Source organism: Lissotriton helveticus, chromosome 11, assembly GCF_964261635.1.
Source record: "Lissotriton helveticus chromosome 11, aLisHel1.1, whole genome shotgun sequence".
Lineage (NCBI taxonomy): Eukaryota > Metazoa > Chordata > Amphibia > Caudata > Salamandridae > Lissotriton > Lissotriton helveticus.
In genome coordinates, this window is record NC_136072.1 from 408,248,665 (window position 1) to 408,269,094 (window position 20,430).

Here is a 20,430-nt window from a genome sequence, read left to right on the forward strand (position 1 = left end):
AGAGTAAGTGGTGTGGTATTCTGATGTGGATTAGCATAAAGGGAGCCCTCTGGTTGGCCATTCCCTCTGCTGCTGCCTTCCCTGCTAGTTGAAATAATAGTGTGTCTACCATGCTAAGCACCGCTGGCATGGTCAGGGCACAACTGCTATTGCACTCAGTTGACGTCATCTGTGACCCTAGCTTGAATATGCACCTGGCTGCTTAACTTGTTTTCTCCGAATTTGGCCTAAACTGTCTGTGATGTGTGTGCATCTCAAGTGAAATTAACTGGATTAGCAATGGATGCCGCTATATAATCTGGGCTTGCTTGAATGCCCCCCTCCCCCCCCCCACACACACACAAAGTGCCCTGGCAATTTCCTCAAAACCTCAACAAATCTTGTTATTTTTAGGTCCAACACCTGGCCTCTTTCAAACCCTTACCTTTTTCACTGACACCCTCCTTTGTCCCAGTACCCTATCACATGACTGCTGGGCCTTGTTATTATGTACATGATCCTCTCTTCATGCTAGTTCCTCTGACTGTTACGCTCCACTGTTGTCATTCATATTAGGGTCCTTTGACTACATAAAGCATTCCGCTGGGTCTGATTTCCCATGCCCCCTCCTGTACCCGCTTGAATAATATTGCCTGTTGGGAACTATGCTCATGACTAATTGACTAATTGGGGGGCAGGGAGTTCACTGAACCTGGCTGACTTATTAGGTCTGGATGGGGAGAGAGGCAGTGGTTGCAATACAATAGATTAAGACCAGATGAGCAGAGGGCTGCAGGGCAGCCAAGGACTGCCTGGGTCTAGTGAGGGTGGCAGTAACTGTCGCAGGACAGAGAGGCGCTAGGGGGCGCACAGCGGAATGGCTGGTTAGCATTGCAGCCTCGCCGGACAGCCGTAAAAAAAAGGGTTTTCACCGACTAAATGCCCTCTAAATGACCATCGAAGCATAGCAAATCGAATGGGAAGATGTCACGGGACCAACGCAACGCTTTTCCACTAACAGGATTGCCGATTTCGCGTGATTGCGTTAAATTTGCTCTACCGTAGCCAGCAAGCATCTAAGATGGCGATGCCGTAACGGACACCTCCTGGGTCGCGGAACAAACGGTGGGTGCGCTGACATATCCGTTATATGCTGCCCTGCTCGCCCCGCGCCCATAGCGATGACCCTTAGCGGTACAAAAGGGGGTGGTGATGGATGGAGCATCTGAATCAATCAAACACTCACATCCAGTCAAAAGATCTGGGTTTAATCCATCACCGTTCTTTAGCCCACTCTGCCACCCCAGTTCAGACATGGCTATATGCAAATCAGCCTGACCCTGTGCCTCATGGGAACAGTCCAGCCCGAACTGCCAAGCCATGTCTTCCCTGGACCGGAAACAAGCTTCCGAGGACCAGTTTCTGGCATTCCAGCCGTCTTCAGCCCGGCTTGCTTGAATCCAGTGGCAAAGTGAGCAAGGGCCTCATAGCGATGACCCTAGCACCACGTTACTCGTCAAGGCAGAGTCATGACACAAGACAGATCGGAGCGAGGTGCCTATAACAATCACGGTATGCTCTCACAAAATGGCGGCGCCTGTTTTATCGGAACTGCGAGAACCGCCAATAATCACCGCAGTTAGCTCCAAGTTTGTACTGCAGCGTGTGGAGCACCATTTCTAAGCGCCCCAGCCACTGAGCCTGATGCAGGGTAACTACTGCGGAACTGCGCAAATCCTGGTGACACCGAACCTGCAACACAGCGCAAAGCACGGGTGCGAATGGCGCGAACACAACACACAGCGCTCAATGTTGCACGTTAAGCGAAAAGTGTGCCACTAATCTGCAGCTCTTCTGAGTCAATGCATCCTGATTAACTTGAAGCAGATCATCACCTCGCAACTACGTAAAGCGCGCTCGGCTGATGTACTACCTCAACACACAGTGATCACTGCAGGACTAACCAGTGGGGTGATCCAAGGCAGAATACCATTAGAGGGACTTGACAGGTTTGCACAAAGTGGGAACTCAAAACCTATCATCTACTGCAACTACAACAGGTGCGGAGCTTCTTCAACACACGGCCGATCGCTTTGATGCAATTAGCTGCCATACTACCACTGTATAGATGGCGACAAGTACGCACAAGACCAAGGTCACAACCACAATCACCGGTTCAGCGTCAGCACCCTTAGCAGAAATGGTACGTCCAGACAGGCAACAACCGAAGATAAATTTCGAAAACAAAAAGGCGCCAAAAAGCACTGAAGAAATGGCGAGCACCGCCACAGGGGCCGAACAAGCACCAACCAACAATATGGAAAAGATACCACTAGCTATTCAATCAAACTTACAGGACATCAATGGCAAGCTAGACAACCTAACATGCCGCATGGATAACATGGCGGCCAAGTTGGAGAAACATGGCGAACGGTTGGAAACAGCCGAAACGCGCATATCTGCAGTTGAGGACGAATCCCATACTACCACGAACAGATGTGCCGGCATGGAGCGAGTATTGGATGTCATCAATGCGAAAGCAGAAGAGTTGGAAGCGCGTTCAAGGCGCAATAACGTACGCATCGCAGGTTTGCCAGAAACGACGAACACTGGTCATATGGAATTGTACGTGGAACAATTATGTAAAGAAATATTCGTAGCTGAAGCGCTGTTGCCTATATTCGTCGTGGAAAGAGCCCATCAATCACTCGCGCCCCGTCCACAAACACGAGCCCCGCCGCGACCCATAATCGCCAGAATATTGAATTATCAGGATTGTTACACTCTTCTGCGACTAGCGCGTGAAAAAGGCACAATCACTCATCAAGGGAACCACCTTGAGTTCTACCCGGACCACACCGTAGCTGTCCAACAAGCGCGGAGGGAATTCTCGGCTGTGAAGGCGAAGCTTCGTGATCTGCACATAACTTATTCTATGTTGTACCCGGCCAAACTGCGGGTGATGTGGGATGGAAAGGCGGTCATACTGTCTAATCAGAAAGCTGCGCAGGAGTTCATTAAAAAAGTGGCCAAGCAGAACAAAAAAAGGCACGCAGAGAACAACAACAAGACTCTAAATGAACACGAGCTACTGAGCTGGCAAGATTGATGCCCACACGGCGGTATAGTCTTCTTATCTTTATTGCTTGAACAAGGTGATGAGGCATAATAACCTCCTACTTCGGCGCCAGTGTGACTATCTGCGCCCTATGCTACTGACAAAGGAACGTTCTTAACTAAATACAACGTCCCTAACTTTTTTTTTCTGATCACGTGTCCGCATGCCAGTGGTTGACATGGGTGCGATGTGGCACAGCTGAGACTCACTCCCGAACTTTATGAGTGGACATGACATGTTTGTGCCTCATAGCCACAGGCTGTGCCTTAGGCGCTGATGACCGCAATGTGTCCCCAACGTTAACTACATAAGTAAGACTGATACCATATCTGTTGGGCTGGCACATGTTCACCATGTTCCAAGGACATAGAACGTCATAGCGCCCTTAGTTGCGATGAATAGGCTTTTGCCTTGCAGTTCATGGTTGCTTCCATAGCTCCATCGTCTCTGTTTGACTGTATGGCTTATATTATCTTCGGCGACTGTCAATGCCAATTAGTTTTTGGGGCACATGATTCAAAGGTGGTTAACTATGAATGTTATGAGTATATATGATATTATGGTTATCCCTGCAATGTGCGATCAATGATGCTGATCTTTAGAGCTGTCCACATCCATTCAGTTGGATGGCGAGATGTGCCCCAAGCGGACCTCCACAAGGGTGATCCCCAACCTAGTTATGTTATTGGGAGTTGTTCTGATGGGTATCAGGCTTCAGCAAGATCCACACAGAGTTATGGTTATCAAAGGAGTTTTTTGGGGAATATGGCTTCGGCATAGTTGGGTTGCTGAAGTGGGTGGGTTTGGGACAAGTTGGGGTTTTGTTCAACAGTCACTGCCAGGGCATTTAAGATGCATTGCTAATTCCCAATTTGAGTATCCAGTACAGACTATTTATACATGCAGGCTATTTGTGACGAGTGCTGTGTCAATTGATCCTTTGGTGCAGCTATTACAATTATATTACCTACAGTCCCAAAGATATGGCTAGCACTAGAAATTTAAACCTATTGTCTTGGAATGTACGTGGTATCACTAATCCCAAAAAAAACAGACAGATTTTTGCGGGGTTTGACAGACATCACATAGACATCGTTCTATTACAAGAAACCCATATAGCCCCAACGATGTGCAGGAAGATTGGAACAAAATGGGCCGAATCCTGTTACTCCTCCACATACTCCTCTTACTCCAGGGGGGTAATGACGTTAGTCAGAAGAGATATTAACTACAAAATTAATAGATCCATCCTAGATCCTAATGGCAGATATGTGATCGTCTCTGGTGTGCTGAGAGGCCAACGCTTGACGTTAGTAAATGTGTATGGCCCAAATACAGATACCCCTGACTTTTTTCAAGAGGTTTGGAATCATATGCTGGAATTTGCTGGGATGAACATTATATGGGGGGGAGATTTTAACGTGGCATTTAGCGACTCACTAGACCCTCTGTTGAACCACACAAACGTGCAAGAGGAAAAAAATGGGACATAATGGATAACACTCCCCTCAAGGATATCTGGAGAGTTAGGAATCCTGTAGAAACTGCTGCCACTCATGGTAATGTGACACACGGTAGTTGGTCCAGGATAGACTATTGGTTGGGGTCTGATAATGTACTCTTATGGACGAAAACACTGACAACACTACCAAGGACTATCTCTGACCATAACCCGATCACATTGCAATTACAGATACCACATTACACGCCAACACCATTTAGCTGGAGATTTAATGCTAAAGCACTTTTAGACCCACTATATGCAGACACCATTGCTACCGCAATCAAGGAATACTTCCAGTTGAATGTAGCCTCAGTGGATGACCCAGGTATACTTTGGGAGGCGTTTAAAGTGACTTTGCGTGGGGTTTATATCAGCACCACAGTTGGGATACTGAAGGATAAAAGAAACCAGATCACGGAATGCAAAGCCAAAATTAGAACGCTTGAGAAGGAATATGAAAGGACACAGAATACTACTATCATGGGTGACCTTAGACAGATATACACCGAATATCTGACATATGCCACTGATGAATTAAAATATATCACTAAACGACCTCTAGCTAGGCAGTTTGGGGAGAGTGGTAGGCCGGGTAGGGTACTTGCATTGAAAATCTGTGAGGGAAGGAAACCGCAAGCTATCACACAAATACGGGATGCTGGGGGCACACTCGTGAGTCGTGACACAACCGGAGGACATACTCCGCTGTTTTGTAGACAACTATAGCGCACTGTATGAATCCAAACACACACCACCCCCCGAAGAAACATTCGAATATCTGCGTGATGTTGCCATTGCTTGGCTCTCAGATCAGCAACGTCAATATTTAGCGATGCCCATAACAGTAGAGGAAGTAACAGATATCATTAAGTCCCTTCCCAATGGCAAAGCGCCTGGCCCAGATGGGTATACATGTGAATTTTACAAGACATACGTAGACATGTTAGCTCCGCATCTAGTCGCCATGTATGGTAACGCCTTCGATCAGGACACATTGCCCCCGTCGCTGCGTGAGGCCATGCTGATAACGCTCTTAAAGCCTAATAAAGACCCAGATCTCTGTGAGTCCTATCGACCTCTATCCTTACTCAATGTCGACTCCAAAATACTAGCCAAACTACTAGCGGTCAGATTACAACCTCTAATGACTAATCTCATTCTGCCAGACCAGGCGGGGTTCATACCCACAAGGGCAACGTCCCACAACACCAGGACGCTGTTTGCTGTCTCCCATTACTTAACACCTAACACTAAGGCGGTGGCTGTCATGCTCGATGCCGCCAAGGCATTCGATTCGATCAAATGGTCCTATTTGCTCACGATGCTCAAACGTATGGGTTTCCCCTCTAGATTCATATCATGGGTTACTCTCCTCTACACCAATCCAATGGCCAGGGTGCATGTAAATGGCTACATTTCCGACTCCTTCCACATCGAGCGTGGCACTAGGCAAGGGTGCCCTTTATCTCCCTTATTATTTGCCCTTGCGCTGGAACCACTTGCATGTATCATTAGGCAGACGCACAATCATTCAGCGCTTCACTTCCCTGGCCGGCCATTGCACAGATCCATGTACGCAGATGATATGCTTTTATATATCAGAGACCCCGATCAGAACATGAATCCATTACTCCGCGAATACATTAAATTCGGCAGACACTCGGGCTTACAGATTAATTGGGATAAATCTTCCATAATCCCACTCACCGACACCACGACACGCCACGATACAGACTTCCCACTGGATTGGCAAACCGACCCTATCAGATATTTGGGAGTGTGGTACAGTAGAAACCCCAAGGATATTATCCGAACCAATTACGGTAAGATATTAGATAAGATGGCAGAGAAAATTGATAGGTGGATACAATTGCCACTGTCATTGGCAGATCGCATTGCCATAGTAAAAATTAATATCCTGCCCAAACTACTGTATCTCTTCAACAATATACCGATCACACCTCCGAAGGCAGTGTTTAACAACATAACCACATTGGTTCTAAAACTTATTTGGGCGGGTAAACAAGTGCGCATAGACCTACGCACACTGACATTACCGTATGAAAAAGGCGGCTTTTGTGTCCCAGACTTCTACTTGTACTATCTTTGTGCACAGGCGCAGTATGCAACATACTGGTACCACAAGGTTCCTTATATGACGCATACAGCGGTCGAGGAGGGGGACGCCTCTCCGATACCACTAACAGCTATAATTACGCATAAACGCCCACCACTACATGCGGCAGATATTAACACGGTCGATACAACTACTGCCGCCTGGAGATCACTGGCCAGGTTGACACACAAATCGCCACTTTATGCACCGGCATTGCACCTGCACCATCTCAGTCACTGCTGAACAAGTAGGTATGGATCTCCTGAAGCAGGCGGGTAGAGACACATTTGGAGATCTTTACTGTGATGGCACCTTCAGACACATAGACTATTCGTCCTACATCAGCAATCAAACCACACTGTTCCGTTTCACCTACTATAGGTTGCAAAGAGCCTTTCCTGATCTCTACCCGAACTACCGAACGGAACTCCCCTGCTTAGAAGCACTACAGTGCATCATTACATCCCCCAACAAGTCACATCTGGTTTCGCTTCTGTATAAAAAAGCCCAGAGCGAGATTCCGTTCACTTCCATTAAAGCGTGGACAAGCTGGAATGAGGCATTATGAGGTGCCGGGTTTTTAGGAACCCGGTGGTGCCAGGGGATAACACCCGAAGACCTCTGAGTTCTCCCTTGTTCCGGACCACAGAAACCCGGAGTCTTCTAGTTACCGTCAAAGATCAAGTTTTATTGGTAGCTACCAAGTAACACGTGTCCCAGAAGTACACCGCACGGAGAGTAGGTTCTTGGGAGACTGTTCTTTTTACAGAACCCGCCGTCTCCTTATATACAAAAATAATAGCTGCAAGCAAGAATTCCTGAGTTTATGATATGGCTATACACATATTTCTACAATAATACAAAGAGCAAAGTCATGTAAGCAAGCCCATATTTTAGATGTCCAGTTTGTTGATAGATTACCCAGTTAGGCCTGGAACTCCCATCAGATATCGGTGAAACCTTAATAAAGAAAGGTACAACCCAGTCGTAAAACTGGCCATAAACAAGGAATGTGGACAGGTGCATGTTTGCAGAAAGCATGGTCTGTATGTCGTGAATGGTTTGTGGAATGTTATGTGTTGATGCTATCGTATTCGGCCACTGGGCGAGGAGCTGCCCAAACAGGTTTGGCCGAAGGCAATGGAGTCAGTTGGGACAGGTCAGGGGGAAGTCACGAAGAGGTGGACCTGTCCCTCTTGATCAAGCTCGACCTTTAATTGACTTATCATGAGGGCAAGATGCAAGATGGATGCCGTTCACAAAATGGAGTTTAAGGGATGGGGACGGAAACTACGATTTTGGGGTGTTGGCAACCCTCGATTGTGACGAAAATACATAGGAATGATGTCCTAATCATTATCGGTTCATAGACACCAAAATCGTCATGGTACGTTGAGGTTTTGTGACACGGGTATTGGACCTCGATATCGGGAAAACACCAGGGTCCGGATTTTTGAGAACCACAGACCCTCCTTTTGCCCTCATATAAGGCAATAACTCATGCTAATCTGAGTCCAAATCGGTATGAAGAAATTCGTGGAGATGTTGCTGTAGCATCATTCTGTTACTCAGCTCGTCCTGTGACACAGGCTTCCGTACACACGAGGTAGCACAGAGGCCACATAGTGCAGGAGCACACTGTATACATAGGCAAAACATGAACAGAAGTGCCAAGGTCATCCCAATGAAGATCAAAATTTTCCATCCCCAGGCAGTGATCAGCTCCCAGAAGCACCCCAGCAGGGACCAATCCCCTTTCTCAACGTGAAGGGAACCAGATATTTCGTGTAGTTTGGAGATGGCCTGGTATACTGTCGGTGCGTTATCAGGGATGAATATGCAACAACTGGATTGGATGACTCTACACACACCACCACGATCGGCGAGTATGATGTATAAGGCAATTCGGTTCTGAAGGGTCATAAGTCGATCCGACTGAAGCTCGTTAGTCAGATTGCCAAGTGCTCCGGCCGTCGTAGTCACGGCGGATTCAACTATCCTCGCTAACTGTTGAATATTTCTGCTGTTCACCATAGGCCCCCAAAATGGCAGAAAACCCTTTGCGAAGTCAGCGAATTCCTGACCCGCAGTGTCGTCTTTACTCACGACACCCCTAGCTGTCCTTGTCCGATGGTAATCTGCTCTGGCCGTGTAGGTGGGAGGCAGCAGAAATGAGATAAAACATGTACCTGAGAAATCAGGGGGCAACCACGTGTAGGCTTGGTCGTGGCAAACGAAATACGTGCCTTTGGCTGCCAAAAGTATAGGGGAAGTTCGGGAAGCAAATACATATGTTTCCGTGCAAATGCTCTTTCCTAACTGTGCTGTGGGGTCCCTACCAATACCCTGTAAGCATAAGTGACCTCGGTGGGGCACTATCCAAACTGGGCGGGATTTCTTTGCTGCCTGGCTCTTGACCAGGTAAACCCCATGTTTAGTCACGTTCCAACGGGTGTAGGGACTGAATTCATCTTTGGGCATTGTCAGATATGTGTCGATATCCCTACTCATATTTCGTATCCCTGCAATTAGTGCCTTGTTATTGGAATCGCTCGTAGTGGAACGGGTCGGGTATGGTTCTAGGGCGAATAGGAACATGGTCTGGAAAGCCCACAGAGAACCATAGTAGCTGAATGGCAAAATGAAGTATGGGACTCCCTTATCGGTTGTGTGTGGCATGAGTGCGCATATCCAACAGTTTGATGTGTTCATTATGAACTGGTGTTGGTGTAGGAGCTGAATGAAAGAATTGTTTACAAATTCGAGTCTTCGGGCAGACTCGTGTTCAGGTAGAGGGTGAAAGTAGTGTGGAGAAATAGTGGGAGGAGATGGTGGCTGGGTGTCATTCGAAAAGGTAACTTTAAGTACGAATAGTGTATAACCAGTAAAAAACACAAGTATGCTACATAACATTAAAACACATAGTATCAGGAATCTTCTTTTGGACAGTATTGTGCATAACTGTTTTTCAAAGTTCGTGAGTCTGACAGGTCTCTCTACCCTTGGAAACTCCATCCTCTAGTTGCTGCCCGCAGTGGTTGATTGATTCTCCCAGGGAGCGCGCTCTGCTCAGTCCCGGGTAACTCCCGTGGACCAATCAGAACCGTGGACCTAGAACTTCCCAGTTGCACTCCCCAGACTTCAACCGCGACCCTAGCAGCAGAACCGGATGGCGGTTCGAAAAATCAAAAATGAGCTAGTTCCCCTTGGGACGAGAGAGCTGTAAAATCAAAAAATAATTCTTAGGGGAAAAGGGAAATCACATTAGGTCAATCGTTTATTAGTCTCTTTGTTTAGACCGCAGGTCGTATCGTCGTTTCCCAGGTATGGTGTGGTCTTCAAACAGCGTCTCAGGTTCGGTAGTGTCCAATTGCATAGACGGCGACACAAGTCCTTGTAAAATATGATCACTCTCCTTTTCAGTACTAGTTTCTTTCAAACGTGCATCGCTGAAAGGGATGAAGCGAGGTACGGATTCTGTCTCAGAGTCGGCAAGTCCTTTGTTGACCCACCGGTCGTATGGAAGGGGTAGAGGGACCCGTTTGCAGTGGGTCCCATGTACCCCGTTCTTCTTGCCTTCCACCCGAACAGCAGATCTCGTTGAAAGCAGCACTAGGTGCGGTTCGGTCCACCTCGGCTGTCCGTTGTTGGTGCGCTGGAAATTCCGCACCAAAATCCACGAACCGGGCTCGATGAGGTGACCTGGATCGTCAGAGGCTGGTGGAGAGGAACTGTGAACCTGTTGGTGTAAAACACGCAATTTAGTTGTCAATTCGCACAAATAGTCAAGTAGTACGGGGTGTTCTATCTCACTTAGTTTCTTGGGTCTTGGCACGCCCCAGACGTTGGCTGGGCGGCCAAACACGATCTCATGGGGGCTAAGTCCTAATCTGGAGTGGACAGTCCTCCTGGTTGACAAAAGCGCTAGAGGCAGTGCGTCAGGCCATTTAAGACCTGTACTGCCTTGGATCTTGGCTAGTTTGAGTTTTAGAGTGCCATTGTAGCACTCTACTAATCCAGCTGATTGGGGGTGATTTGCAGCGTGGAATTTTTGGCCGATGCCTAAACATTCACACACTCTCTTCATCACGCATCCTACGAATTCACTTCCGTTATCACTCCAGACAATTCTAGGCATACCGAACCTCGGGAAGAACTCTTTGACGAGTGCTTTGGCAGTTGATAAAGCGGTATTGTCCTTAAGAGGGTACGCTTCCACCCACCTTGAAAAGGCGCAGACAACAACGAGCACGTACTTTAGGTTGTTGCACCTCTCCATGTGGATGAAGTCGAGCTGTAAAACCTCGAACGGGTACGTTGGAGGTGCAAAATGACCAGCTGGAGTTGGGGTTCCCCTACCGGGATTGTACTTCAAACACACCATACACTTTTCAACCACATTCTTTGCATATTTTGGGATATTGCTATTCTGCCATACTGGGGCCAATAGTTTACAGATTCCTTTCGAACTGATGTGCGCAATTCCGTGAGCCATCGTTACTACTGCAAGTACGTATGCATTAGGTAATAGCCATCGCTGGTGTTCTGATAGTTCGACCCAACAACCATTCGCATCCAATCTACCTGTGCTTTCTCTCCATTCATTCACCTCGTTCTCAGTGGCCTCGGCTTGTATCGATTTTACGCTTTCAATGGTGTCCTCACACATTCCCACATCAGCAGTCCATCTAGCGGGACCCATAACATACATCCGACTCATTGTGTTCCTTGCAGTTTCTTTCGCAACCTCATCTGCCAATGCATTTCCGCGGCCAACATCATCCTGAATCTTTTTGTGTGCACTGCATTTTATAATGGCGACTTGTAGGGGCAAGGTGAGTGACTCAAGGAGCTCATTAACTAGCTGGCCATGTTGTATCTTTGCACCATGGGACATAAGGAAACCACGTTCACGCCATAATCTCCCAAAACTGTGAGCCACACCAAAGGCATATTGGCTGTCAGTGTACACATTCACTCGCTTTCCTTTCGCCAACACACATGCTCTAGTAAGCGCAATCAACTCTGCAGCTTGTGCAGAATTGTGGGAAATGCGTGCAGTCTCTACAATGGTGTGTAATGTCGTTACGGCATATGCTGTGGTCGTATCACCATTCGGCAACTTGAAACATGAACCATCAACCCATAAAGTATCATTGGATTCGGGAAGGGGAGTGTCCTTTAAGTCTATTCTCCCTTTTGTCTCTTCTTCTGTCCTGAAACAGCAGTCATGTTTGTCAATCTTGTCTGTCTCTGTCGGGATGGGTAATAACGTAGCGGGGTTGAGTGTATCACACCTCTTTATGTGGATGTGACTTGCTAGCAGGGTAAGTTTGTAACTGGATAGTCGAGCGCTAGTAAGATGTTGTGTCTTGGTCCTATTTAGCAAAATGTCAACTGCATGCGGAACCATAACGATCAGAGTGTTATTCATGACTAATCCAGCAGACTGTCGAATGCAGACAGCTGCTGCGGCGGTTGCTCTTAGACAACTTGGTAGTGCCTTAGCCACTGGATCCAGAGTTGCCGAAAAATACGCGCATGGGCGCTGTTTGTCCCCAAAGTGTTGCGTTAAGACTGATAATGCACAACCTTCCTTTTCGTGGACATACAATGTAAAAGGCTTACTGTAGTTGGGGTTTCCCAACACAGGGGCCGAACACAATGCATCACGCAACTCGTGGAAACTCGTCTGACAATCTTCAGACCAAGGCATAGTGTTAGGCGTGTCTTTGCGGAGTAGTGCCAGCAAGGGTTTAGCTAGTAGTGAGAAATTCGGTATCCACTGTCTACAGTACGATGTAATGCCCAAGAAGGCTCGAACTTCTCTCTGTGTCCTTGGGGCACTTAGTTCTGTAATTGCCTGTATTCTTTCTGGTGTCAGTCTCCTTCCCTCCTTCGACAAGATGTGACCTAGGTAGGTTACTTCTTGTCGGCAAAATTGTAGCTTTGAAAGGGAGACTTTGTGCTTCATGTCACATAAGTGACGCAATAATAACAACGTGGCTTGTTTGCAAATCTCCTCAGTGTCTGCGGCGATCAGTAGATCGTCTACGTACTGGATCAAAGTTGACCCATCTGGCAGCACGATTGTGTCTAGTTGTGTTTTCAGTGCCTGACTGAATATAGATGGGCTTTCGCAGTAGCCTTGAGGAGCGCATTTGAAGCGGAAGCTTCGTCCTCCTAAATTGAAGCCGAAAAGGTCTCTACTCTCTTCGGCGCTCGGGATGCTGAAGAAAGCGTTCTTCAGGTCAATCACCGAGAACCAATCTGCTGAAGCTGGAACCATTGTCAATAAAGCAGTAATGTCGGGGACAACTGGAAACTGTGGTAAAACTGGGCTGTTACAAACGTTCCCTGTCGTTTCTTCAATAACATCTTTATCGATCAAATCATAAATGATCGTTAACAACGCCTGCTCGCATTCGTTAGATATTTTGTATTGGGGAATACGTGGCAATCCGACGTTGGCTTTCAAAGTTATGACATACGGTGTTATCTCCAAACGACCTACGTCATTGGAACCATTAGCCCATAGTATATCAGGAAGTGATGACAATTCGGTTGGAATACCTTCTTTCGACAAATACATTGGAGAAATGACTTCTTTCCCTAAGGTAAGTTGTACTCCCGAGGGAGAACAGTACAAAGTTGCATACAACCTTTTTAGCAAATCCAATCCTAACAAATTTTCACCGCAACCTGTTGTAAGAATGAGGGGTGCTTCCAATTCACAGGGGCCAACAGAAAGCGATATAGGACTAGAGATCGGGTTTCTAACAGGGGCGCCAGAGAAGCCTACTGAGACATTCATTTCGACAGACAAAGGTGCGCCAGGAAGTTTTGAGTGCATAATAGAACTTTTTGTAGCACCAGTATCCAGCAGAAATGGCTCTGACCCCCCTGAGGTAATTACCTCGACATAAGGTCCATCCTGGTCTACTGGAACTGAAACAACTCCCTCTCTTTGTCCAAGGCTGTCCTAGCGATCGTTACCCTCATTGTCGTGTTCGGTGTAATAGTCGTCAGCATAGTACTGAGCTGACCTAGACGATGCGTTATTCTGTTGGTCAAAGCTATTCATGGAATTCTGAGGCGGAAAAGAAACTTTGTTCTGGGAGAAATTTCCGCGGCCCCTACCTCTAGGGGCATGTTGAACACCTCTCCCTCTTACACCTGAAACACCGTTTAAGCGTCGCGCAAGAGCCGGACAATTATTCCTAAAATGACCCTCTTCCTTGCAATACGCACATTGATTCGGGCCATACGGAACACGCTGGTGGGAAGACTCATTTCCTTGCGCGTCTCTAGAATACTGCTTATTCTGTTGATAATTGGGCTGGCTAGCCATACGAGGCGGATAGGCCTGTTGGAGAAGAACTTTAGTTTTTAAATCTTTCGTCTTTTTGTCTGCCTTGTCTAGCTCGTCTTTGGGCCTGTTTTCGTAGTACTGAGCTGTTGCTAGAATCTGCGCTGACGTAGAGACAGCCGAAGCACTCTCTGAATCTTTTAGTTTAGCACACAGTTCGGGAAGCAAATTGTGTACAAACTTGTCTACAAAAAATCTTTGGCCACCCTCTGTAGCCATATCCTGACCACTATGGTCAGTGAAAGTTTCCTCAAATCTCGTGAAAAAGTCAGACACATTCTCGTCTTTCTTCTGCTTGCACGCGGATAGCTTGTCCCAGTTTACGCGTACTTCAGGCATAATTGTCTTCATGTACGCAATAATTCTACCGGGAAGTTCAGCTATCAACGGCTCAGGCTTGAAACCACCGACTTGTCTAGCTTCTGTAGTCGCAATGTTCGCCCACGAGTCACCTAATTCTTGGTCATGATCTGTATGACGTATCTTACTCCATAAAGGATGTGGAACAACGTTCCCAAACAACATGTCTAAATCCGCTAAATTCATTATACATGAGCTGGCAGTTTGGGACAACTCCTTATAATGCCCAGTCGGGTTTTTACGGGGATCGGGTAGTGTCTGCTTGAGTGCTAAAACTTCGGATCTTTTCCAGGGGACATGTACCCATACACGCTGGAAATGAGGCAGAACCGGTGGAACTGCAGTTGCGTCACCTTCCCTCCAGACCGGAGGAACCTCTCTCATGGGGTACTGTCTCGCTCTTTTCCTGTTGGATGTACCACTGTCAGAGGATGACCCAGAATTACCACCCGTACTTCTATGTGATAATAATATCTCAACTGCTTTTTCAACGTCGGGACCAACTATCATACCCTCCCCAAATTTAAATCGTACACTACACAACTCTTGCTCGTTGGTCTTCTGACCATTATCTACCAAATCCTCACACAGGAAAACACACATCTGCTCAAAGACGTATCTTTGCGTTGGTTCATCCCATTGACGGAAAACGTTCATGACAGACTCTACATCATATCTTGCTGTGTCCATAGCCCAATTTCGTGCTAACTTATTCAATGATTCCCTTTCCTGATAATCGGGCATTTGGCTTCGTAATTGTCTTCGTTCCGTGTTAGGGGTCGTTTTAGGCGACCGAAAAAGTGGTGAAGGAAAGTTAGTAACAATGCTGGCCATTTTATGCCAGACGGAAGGTGAAAGTGGGGGAATAACTGGTGGTAGAACAGAGTCACGCAAAGTAGAAACAGAAATGTTCGTAGAACGAGTATCAGAGAGACTAGAAGATGTGCTAGGCGAAATTTTAGAAGGAACAGTAGGAGAAGTAGATGTGATCGGTGAGCCTTGAGGAGGCTGCGCCAGAGAAACAGGAGCCAGCTGAAGAGTAGCTGGTGAGTGCGGTAAAGGAGCCTGTATAACAGCTACCAGAGGTGCAACTAAAGGTTGCGGAGGTGCTGTGGCATTTTGTGCATAGGGTGGTGGCGAACTTAGCAAATGAGCCATTAATGGATCTTTCTCGCGCTCTTTTACTGTCTCTCGCTGAAGAGATGGCAAAACGGGATAGCATTTATCTATTGCCATTTTACGTTGCCTGTGCAACTGCTCGCTTATTTGATCTTCTTCGTTGTCTTTAAATTTTATCGCGGCTTGCATTACTGAAATACCTCTTTCCCTCTTATTCTTCTTTTGTAATTTAATTTCCTTCTGTTTGGCCTCTTTACGCCATAAGCGGAAAGAGTCAAACATCGCCGGTCGGGCTTTCTTCTTGAATAGTTTGACCTCTAGGTTATCTAAAACTTCTGAGTCGAAACTACCATATTGGGGCCATTTTAAAACACCATCCTTGCGGGTGTATTTTATCCATACTTCGTTATATGTTATAGGACCTACGCCGTGCTTTACATAGAGCTCATACGTTGGAGTTCCAATTGGAGGAACCGGACAAGATTCCTCTAATCGGGAGTCCTTACTACAACCAAGACAAAACAAGTTTCCAAGTCTGCTAAAACCAGGCATCTTCGCTCACTAGTCTAGCTTCAAACTTCAAAGGATTATCTGTTACGATATTTCTCGTGAATACACGAGTCCTTCGGCTTTGGGGCTTGCAAGTACCAAATCAAAGCGTATCTCAAGGATACCAAAAACTAAGGACAAACTAAGGACTGGGAGACGCTCCACTTATACTTAACTGAAGTATTTGAAGATCTGTGACGTCGCTAGAAGACTCGTCTATCGTTTCGCTCTACCAAGGATCACTGGGTCCAAAACAAGGCGATAGTCAGGGCAGCAGTCCGTTGTAGCCGTCGGGAGGCGGGGAACCTCGCAGCAAAGACCTTCGGAACCACGTCGACATACAGGGGTCGCTGAAGTGGCTGGCCGTCCTCCGGAATTTTCACACGAAGCTCCTCACGAACATCTGGCTTGGACCGTCACCGCTTGATATCGCCCCGAGTTGGGCGCCAACTGAGGTGCCGGGTTTTTAGGAACCCGGTGGTGCCAGGGGATAACACCCGAAGACCTCTGAGTTCTCCCTTGTTCCGGACCACAGAAACCCGGAGTCTTCTAGTTACCGTCAAAGATCAAGTTTTATTGGTAGCTACCAAGTAACACGTGTCCCAGAAGTACACCGCACGGAGAGTAGGTTCTTGGGAGACTGTTCGTTTTTACAGAACCAGCCGTCTCCTTATATACAAAAATAATAGCTGCAAGCAAGAATTCCTGAGTTTATGATATGGCTATACACATATTTCTACAATAATACAAAGAGCAAAGTCATGTAAGCAAGCCCATATTTTAGATGTCCAGTTTGTTGATAGATTACCCAGTTAGGCCTGGAACTCCCATCAGATATCGGTGAAACCTTAATAAAGAAAGGTACAACCCAGTCATAAAACTGGCCATAAACAAGGAATGTGGACAGGTGCATGTTTGCAGAAAGCATGGTCTGTATGTCGTGAATGGTTTGTGGAATGTTATGTGTTGATGCTATCGTATTCGGCCACTGGGCGAGGAGCTGCCCAAACAGGTTTGGCCGAAGGCAATGGAGTCAGTTGGGACAGGTCAGGGGGAAGTCACGAAGAGGTGGACGTGTCCCTCTTGATCAAGCTCGACCTTTAATTGACTTATCATGAGGGCAAGATGCAAGATGGATGCCGTTCACAAAATGGAGTTTAAGGGATGGGGACGGAAACTACGATTTTGGGGTGGTGACGAAAATACATAGGAATGATGTCCTAATCATTATCGGTTCATAGACACCAAAATCGTCATGGTACGTTGAGGTTTTGTGACACGGGTATTGGACCTCGATATCGGGAAAACACCAGGGTCCGGATTTTTGAGAACCACAATTACCAGACCCGCTATCTGAGAAAGAATGGTACACGACCTGCGCACTAATTAGATTGCTCACTCCCAATGGGAATTTGCGCATCCTTCATTTAAAATATCTACATCAAACATACCACACCCCATCGCGCCTTCATAGATTTGGGTTACGAGAGGATGCCAGATGTAAACGCTGTGGGGAACAGGAAGCAGACTTTGTGCATCTGGCATGGTTATGTCCGAAAATACGGGAATACTGGGGGAAAGTTACTACGATACTTCAGAAAATGGTGGGGTTGTAAGTCGAATGCTCTATAAAGGTGTGCATACTAGGTCTTCTGCCCACGATCAAAGCAGGGAAGCGTACGTTTTGTGTTATTTCACTGCTTCTGGCCAAAATGCAAGTATCGCTGTGTTGGGGAGGTACAAGGGTGCCAAGCCCGAGAAAATGGCTACAGGACTTGGCATACTGCAAAACTCAGCTGCTGACATACGAGGAGGAACTACCCGCCAGATCTCGGCCAAAAGACTATTGGATATATTTAACAACTTATTTGCAAGACAATGATGTCACTGCCACACTGTGAATTCAAATACGCCAAGCATTACACTGTAAGGATTCAATACCTGACACAGGTACTATGTTATACTGCCTATATCTGAACTGTACTGACCATAACGATTTTCTTTTTGTTCTTTTCCACTATATCATACAAGATGGGATGAAGAATGCAGAAATGTACTGGTATTTGTTGTATTTCCATTTTTCAAATGGTTGTACTTTATTTGTTTCTGAAACTCAATAAAAAGAATTTTAAAAAAAAACTGTCGCAAGACAGCTTAGGTATGGGGTGAAGCAGAGAGAATGGAAGAGTGGTGTGAGACTGTGGTTCCGAGAACTTGAAGTCCAACGGCAGGTCTGTTAAGACCTGTTCTGCAGCAGGAATGCTCCACAGCATGAAAGCCTACTTAAGTGGACCTTTTATAATTGTTTTCCAGTTAACAAACTTAGTACCTTGTAAAGCTTGCATAGCTTTACAAAATTAAAAAGTTGTGAGTCAAGCAATTTCCAAGCTATGCACTCCCCTAAGTCGTAGGCACACACCTCAATAGACTGTCGTACTGCATCAGCTTTGGACAGTTTAATGACAGAGGACCTAATCTACAGTCGGGTAATAACGTCAATAATTGGTAGTTGACCAGCGCGCTGGACCCTTGAATCTGCAATTTCATTAAAAAGGGGATGAACCACATACCTTCCAAATGCCAACGAGAATCGTAAGGAAGGGATAGTTCTGTTTATGCTGGGTCCTAACACATCATTCAAATTATACTTTTTAATGCTCAGGACAACCATGTGTACTATGAAGAACGAAAATGTAAAATTTGAAAATGCCCCCGTCCCCCTGCACTACCACTACACATATTGAGAAAGTGCTCCCAAGGGAGAAATCTATTTTTTGAGTTTTGGTTTTGGAAAACAAAACCAATATGAACCTTCATGGCATTTTGGCAGGAAAGAAAAGCTGACATTGTAAAGTTTCACTGAAAATGCACCCGCTTGGTTGTGTTAGCCACTTTTGGAACATATGTTCTGCCAAGAGACAGGGAACTCTCTACCGAGCACATGCACTGTCTTTGCAGTCACAACTGTTTGCAACCAGCTCCGCCTACCACCCTTGCCAATATTTGATGGCTGGGTGAAATGTACAATGAGGGTTACACAGATCCTAGATGCTCCAATAATTGTTAAAACATGTGCCAATGCAGAAGATCAAGACTCATATCAAAGTGATCAACATACTCCGGGTCATCATAATAGGTTAATTTCCAGACAATAGGAAAGAGTAATATTCAGAGAGAAAAAGGCACTTGTGAAATGAGATTCAGTTGTCTTGCTGGAGTTGCTTGTCTTTCCAGTCCCTATCTGCCGACCTGCTTCCACTTACCTATTGTCCAACCCACCTCCCTGCTTACTTTACTGTTGCTGTTGTCACCTATGACTCTAACTCTGGAAACCTTTTTTACATTTGTATGCCAAACCTGCACTGGGAAAACACAAGCAAGATTATTTAGGCCCAGTGTATAAATGTAAACACAAAGACGACAGCACAAATTAAATTTGATGATTGAAGCCTTTTAGCATCAAAATTGCAGATCCAGGTTAATAGAGGGAAATAATGCATACAAATGGAGTTTTACTATTTTTGCGCAGGACATTTTTAAGTCTGGGCTTTGGCAGCAAAGCTGTCAAATGTACTTATTGCTAACAGTATACTAACAGTGATTGGTTTTCTTAATCTACCTCTTTAACCATTATTTGAGACTTTGTCTATCACAATTATGCTCGGCCCATAAGACTATTTTTCTCTCACCTAATGCAAATGGATTTCTCACCTAGGGCCCAATGCATGAAGAATTTGACCAATAAAATGTTTTTTGGCATCTACTAACTCTATTTTGCTAGTCAGTAACCTATTACCGACCTGCCAAATAGGGTTTGCCAATCACTATTTGGAACGCGCGTGTTAAGGGTGTCCCTTCCTAATAGCGAGTGCTTTACAACTGTAGCCTTCTCTGTTGTCTCTCTCTCCCTTGTGTTTCATTCTAATGTGGCAATGCTTCATGTGTTGGCATATCAAAGCCAAACCTATTGGCTTTGCCAGTGTTTGTTATTTTGTAGTTTTGAGCGGAACTTATCACCAGTTAACAGCTGACACTTCACTTCCACAGTTTACACTAATTTCCTGATGGGTAATAGAGATATAACATGATTTTACTTTGTTTTAGCACCAATGCTCAGGACAACCGTGGAAACAAGCAAGAGAAAAATGAGAGAGAAAGGGAGCCAAAGCGGATGTGTGAGCTCCTGCAGAGTTAACCCACAAATACTGTGCACGATTTACACTTCCCCTATCTCATGTGCCCTGACCTATTTAACGAAAGTAGGAGGATGCTGATCCCAAGCAGACAAGGATTCCGATTTTAGAAATGTGTGTTTA